The sequence below is a fragment of the Aquila chrysaetos genome, chromosome 8 (assembly GCF_900496995.4).
Source record: "Aquila chrysaetos chrysaetos chromosome 8, bAquChr1.4, whole genome shotgun sequence".
NCBI classification, from domain to species: domain Eukaryota; kingdom Metazoa; phylum Chordata; class Aves; order Accipitriformes; family Accipitridae; genus Aquila; species Aquila chrysaetos.
In genome coordinates, this window is record NC_044011.1 from 36198009 (window position 1) to 36204008 (window position 6000).

Genomic DNA, 6000 nt, shown 5'->3' on the forward strand with positions numbered 1-6000 from the left:
AGAAAATTAAGTAAACAAGAATACATAGCTAACATGATACACTGGATATTGCTGCCCTGAGTTCATGTGTTTATACATGCCTGTACATCCACAATAGTTTTAGTATCTTGAAAACAGCAATAACAATTAAAAATTCTTTAACAATAGGTGGTTTTTTTCAGAACTGGGGTGTAATCCCTGAAGCCAAAGGTAGAGGGATAGAGTATTGCCCATCCTGGGAACAATATGCTGAGCGTTGTTGATAAAGATCAGTCATGTGATGCAAAGTTAAAAATCAGAGCATAACACAGAGAAACTCCTGGTTTTCCTTTAGATGCTCTTTACAGCCACTACACAGAGTTACAAATAACTTTAAAAGGTTAAATTGGGGGGGGGGTTTGGGATGCTCTTAGGACATGGCAACACCTGAAAAGAGCTCAAGGCCAAACACACAGTGTGAAGTTAAATGAGATAAATCAAAGGTTGAAGTTGAATCACTGAACTGTTATCAGCTGCGGAGCAAATGCCAGCCATCATGAGCTGAAGTATTCCCCCTTCCTCTACTACTTTGACTTCTGCAGCTGCTATTACCCTATTAAAAATTTTTATGTTCTTCTACACATTTCAGGTCCCAAAACATGGTTGACTATACTTAGTTTTAAATGGCAGATACCCTTATGGCTATTAACATGTATCACTCTCCTATTACTACTTTTACTAACAATGCCGGCATTTTTCAAGCTAGTTGCAACTTGTGTAAGTAACTATGAGTTAAACACCATATACTTAATTCCTTTACCAACCTTTCTTTCAACAATGCAGCAATCTGCAAGTATAACTATAGTAAGTGTTGATGGGATTTATAACTGGGTCCTGCCTATAAATCATATTTTTATCAGCCTTAGAAACTTTTTATTGCCTTTTTCATCCTTCATTTTATAGGAATATGTGCTATCTCCTCTGATCAGAAGGACCTGTATCAAGGTGTAGCTCTTATTACATGCCCCAAAAGATAACACAGATTGTTTTAAATTTTTTTTTCTCCTAAGCAAAACCCCCAAATTAATGTAAACATTTAGGGATTCCAAGGAGTCATTTTGAAGAAATAAGTTTGAGTCTATCATATTTGTGCTCATTGTAAAATTTGAAAGCTCTGTACAAAGGGCTTGACCCAGCCCTGCCAAAATCAATGACATTTGTCACAGCAAGAGGATGGAGCCAACATGGTGGAAACAGATCAAGGACATGGCATGGGTTGACAAACTGCTCGATCCTTAGCTCTTAATTTAAGCTTAGACCTCCTTTATAAGGCGAGTGGGTGAGAACAGCAAACAAAACCCATATCTATCACCACATCCACACAGTTCCCAACTCCTATTTATAGTTTTGCTTTGAAATTAAAGAGAAAAATGCAAACCATCATGCCAAAGGGGAAAGAGACGGAACAGATACAATCCGTAGGATTCTGAGCTGTAAGGCTGCTGCTTTATTTCAAGCATGCCATCCACAATACTCACAGCACTGCTGCAAATTCAGACTGTCAACATCCAACTTTTGACAAAGTTTCAAAGACTTTTTCCTTGAGTTTCATAGACAGCAAAAATCAAAAGGCTTCAATGGCTAAGATGTTTTAATTATTGACAAGTTGTAGGCAAGCGATCATCTCCTGTCTTTTTTCTGATTTTTACATTACGTCCTCCTGTCTTTCTCCGAGACTACCAGGGTCTTTCTGCATGGCACCACCAGCAACTTTGAGGCCTCCAGAGCTTTGCTCTTTGTTAGAGAGGCCCTATTAATCACTGTCTTGTCTTTTTCTTCTCTTACTTGAAAATGCTTTTTAAAATTAAAACACTCAGTTAAAAGAAAACAGATCCAGCGTGAAAGCCTCAGTAATCATTAAATAACTATTTCAAAACATCACATCCACAGCTAAATAATCATGACTAGCTTTTCAAAGGATTTGAAGAGTTCCAAATTCACCTTTTAGACTGTTTTTGTGCCATCACCTGACACAACACAGATCAATCACATTTCACCTTCAAATCACTCATCTTCACCCCATGCTCCATTGCCAGCTTGAGCCATGTCATCAATCCTTATTGCTGCCTTCATCTCATCATCTTGTTTAATTACCACCTCTTTTACTCATCCATTTGGTACGCTAATCCCCAACACAAAGCCTTTCACCATTGTCTTGCCCTAAAACAGGCAACAACCCCGCAAGGTGCTGCAGGACAGAGGCAGACCCCAAACCCACAGCCACACTCCCAAGCAGAGCAGTGGCCGAAGGGATTTTAATCGGGCAAATGCATCCTCACATGACAGCAAGAGACAGCTCATGTTTCTCCCTGACAGAAATAGGAAAGCAATAAAGGAAATACATCAGGCCTTAAAGTTATAATTCCTTTAAAATTTGTCAAAGATTTAAGGCAATAGTGAGTGTAGTCCCACTATCTTATGGGTTACCACACAAGAAAATCCCAGAGAATAACTGGTTTTTTTTTTTAAATGCATTAAAAAATATATTTATTTTACATGCCTTTTCTTTGCATTACACACTGGATCAGACAGCTACTTGCCAATCAAACAAGGGTCTTTGCTTTGTTTTAGAAACCACCCTCCTGAAAGGATGGCCACCCTCAGTCTGCCACTGTCATTTGACAAGTCCAGGATAAGAAGGGGATCAGGCCCAGTCAGCATGGGTTTACGAAAGGCAGGTCCTGCTTGACCAACCTGATCTCCTTCTATGACCAGGTGACCCGCCTAGTGGATGAGGGAAAGGCTGTGGATGTTAATTTCCTTGACTTCAGCAAGGCATTTGACACTGTCTCTCACGGCATACTCCTTGAGAAACTGGCATCTTGTGGCCTGGATAAGTGCACTCTTCACTGGGTGAAAAACTGGCTGGCTGGCCGAGCCCAGAGGGTAGTGGTGAATGGGGTGAAATCCAGTTGGCGGCGGGTCACAAGTGGTGTTCCCCAGGGCTCGGTGTTGGGCCCTGTTCTGTTTAATATCTTTATTGATGATTTGGATGAGGGGATTGAGTGCACCCTCAGCAAGTTTGCAGACGACACCAAGTTGGGGGGAAGGGTCGATCTGCTTGAGGGTAGGGAGGCTCTACAAAGAGATCTGGACAGGCTGGATCGATGGGCTGAGGCCAATTGTCTGAGGTTCAACAAGGCCAAGTGCCGGGTCCTGCACTTCGGTCACGGCAACCCCATGCAGCGCTACAGGCTTGGGGAAGAGTGGCTGGAAAGCTGCCCAGCAGAGAAAGACCTGGGGGTGCTGGTTGACAGCTGACTGAACATGAGCCAGCAGTGTGCCCAGGTGGCCAAGAAGGCCAATCGCATCCTAGCCTGTATCAGAAATAGTGTGGCCAGCAGGAACAGGGAGGTGGTTGTTCCCCTGTACTCAGCACTGGTGAGGCCACACCTCGAGTACTGTGTTCAGTTTTGGGCCCCTCACTACAGGAAAGACATTGAGTTGCTGGAGCGTGTTCAGAGAAGGGCAACCAAGTTGTTGAGGGGCCTGGAGCACAAGTCTTATGAAGAGCAGCTGAGGGAACTGGGGTTGTTCAGTCTAGAAAAGAGGAGGCTGAGGGGAGACCTTATCGCTCTCTACAACTACCTGAAAGGGGGTTGTAGTGAGGTGGGTGTTGGTCTCTTCTGTCAGGTGGCTGGAGATAGGACAAGAGAAAATGGCCTCAAGTTGAGGCAAGGGAGATTTAGGTTAGATATTAGGAAAAATTTCTTTACTGAGAGGGTTGTTAAACATTGGAATGGGCTACCCAGGGAAGTGGTTGAGTCACCATCCCTGGAGATATTCAAAAAGCGAATGGACAGGGTACTTAAGGACATGGTTTAGTGGGCATGGTTAATGGTTGGACTCAATGATCTTGAAGGTCTTTTCCAACCTAAATGATTCTATGATTCTATGATTTGCTCAGTTTTCAGCCCTGGGCAAGTAATTCAGGGCCTCAGGTCATTTCAGACCTATTTGTATTCCCTGGTATTTATCATAATTCCTATCATAATCATTTAAAATCAGACCTTTGGCTCTTGACAGCCAACAACAGTCTGCATGGCCTCATAAGTTGGTACAGAGAGGAGCCCCAAGCAGTACTCAGCCCTCAGATGGGATTTTTAGGGAGAGGTTGCCAGAGTACAAATCATTTTAACTTGGGCACTTAAAAACTGAATTGACAGTAAACGAGCACAAACATCTGGAAGCTTTGTGCATTACACATGATGTTCACTTACATTTCTTTTTAAACTAACTCAAGATACAGATCACAAAAGTAATTTGTAGTGTTAGAAGTGGTGCTAATTGAGTTTCGAAAACAGGTATCTGAAGTTATCCCATACAGACAGAGTGCTTTTGCATTTATTTGTTAAATTCTGGCTGTTTTGTTAAGAATACAGCACTGAATGCTCAGAGTTTATGTAAATGCCTGAAAAGGTTTAAAATCACACCCCTAGGTCCTCCTTTTTAAACCATGGACTTAGTGGCTCTTCAGCCACTCTTCACTCCCATTGTACACACAAAGGGGAGAGCACTGTCTCATAAATTTTGTAAAATTTACCATTTGTGTAGATTTTCCCTTCCACTTCAAATTAAACAAAAATTATTTTCTGTGCCACTCATTCATCCCCGCAAGTTAAAAATTGCCCATATTTCATCTGATCACAATGAAGAGCTGAGCTGGGAATTTATCTCAAGGATTGGAGAGCTATGAAGTAACTTGTAATGAAAAACAAACTGTTGTTTTCTATTGTTCCACAAATATTCAGTCTATCTTCTGATGTTTCCAAGCAAGCTGTGGAGGAGTTCTGTGAGCAGAAGCTGCACTCTGCGGGCATCACCATAAAATAGCCGGAACCCAGCTTGGACTGCACCAGGAGAACATATCCCTTGGTCAGCTAACCAGTGCCATCGTATGGCAGAAGATTAAATAGAGAAAGATGCACGAAATAACTCATTTTAGGGTCTTCCTCTGTCCGGGGAGCTTGCTACAAATGTGGGCAGGGTATTCTCAATTTCTTCAAGACCCCAGCAGAGATACATAGCACAAGGGATAGTCTCCAGGATGAAAATGTGATGTTTGACACTGCTCCGGAAGAAACACAGTTATCCAGTGAAATGTTTAAAAGCAGTAACTCTCACTGTAGTTGCTCATCCCCCTGATTTTTCTGGTGAAGCTAAAGATGATTAAGTGACATGTCTTAAGGGAAGAGAAACTTTGTTGTCAGAAGAGGTGACTTTTAAAGCCTTTTACTGAGCTCTGCAAGGCATTCTCTCAGCCAGGATTTGGGATAACAAGAGAAAGGGACTTCCAAACATTAACAATGGCACTGCCTGAGACCTACAGGGCCACAGCTGCACTGCTTTGGTAGATGCTCCCTTACTCCTGCTTGCAGGGTGTTCTTTTATTAAAGACTCTTTCCCTCAATATTGTTTCTCCAACCACACCAGCTGCTGCCTCAGCTAAAGGGGACCACCCTCCCACACTCATTTACACCTAGTGGCACTCACCCAGCCTTTACAAATTACCACAAATTTCCCCCCACTTCATGACATTCCTCCTTTTTCCAATCCAAATGCCCTCATTTATGACCACACAACAAATAAGAACCAAGTGTTTCAGGTCCATCTACTCATCCCTTTCCTCTGTCTGACCCCATGAGCATCCCCCAGCTCCCCAGCACAAGCCTCAGCCCCAGCTCAATACCCACCACCAAAGCACACTTACCACTTCAAAAAGAATGTTTACTTCAAAGACACTAAACAAATACTTAAAAGAAATATTTGGGGTAGCATTTGAGATTCTGCAAACAGGCCTATGTATTTAGTAAGTAAACACACATGTGTACAAATACATATGTAGTAAGTAAATACACATGTATACAAACAGGACCCCCATATGGTACCACCACCTGTCCCAACCACTGGCCTGAAATATTGCTGTTTCCAGGGGAGCTGGTGAAAGAGAAAGCAGCCAATAAAAACTGGCATAAAATATGA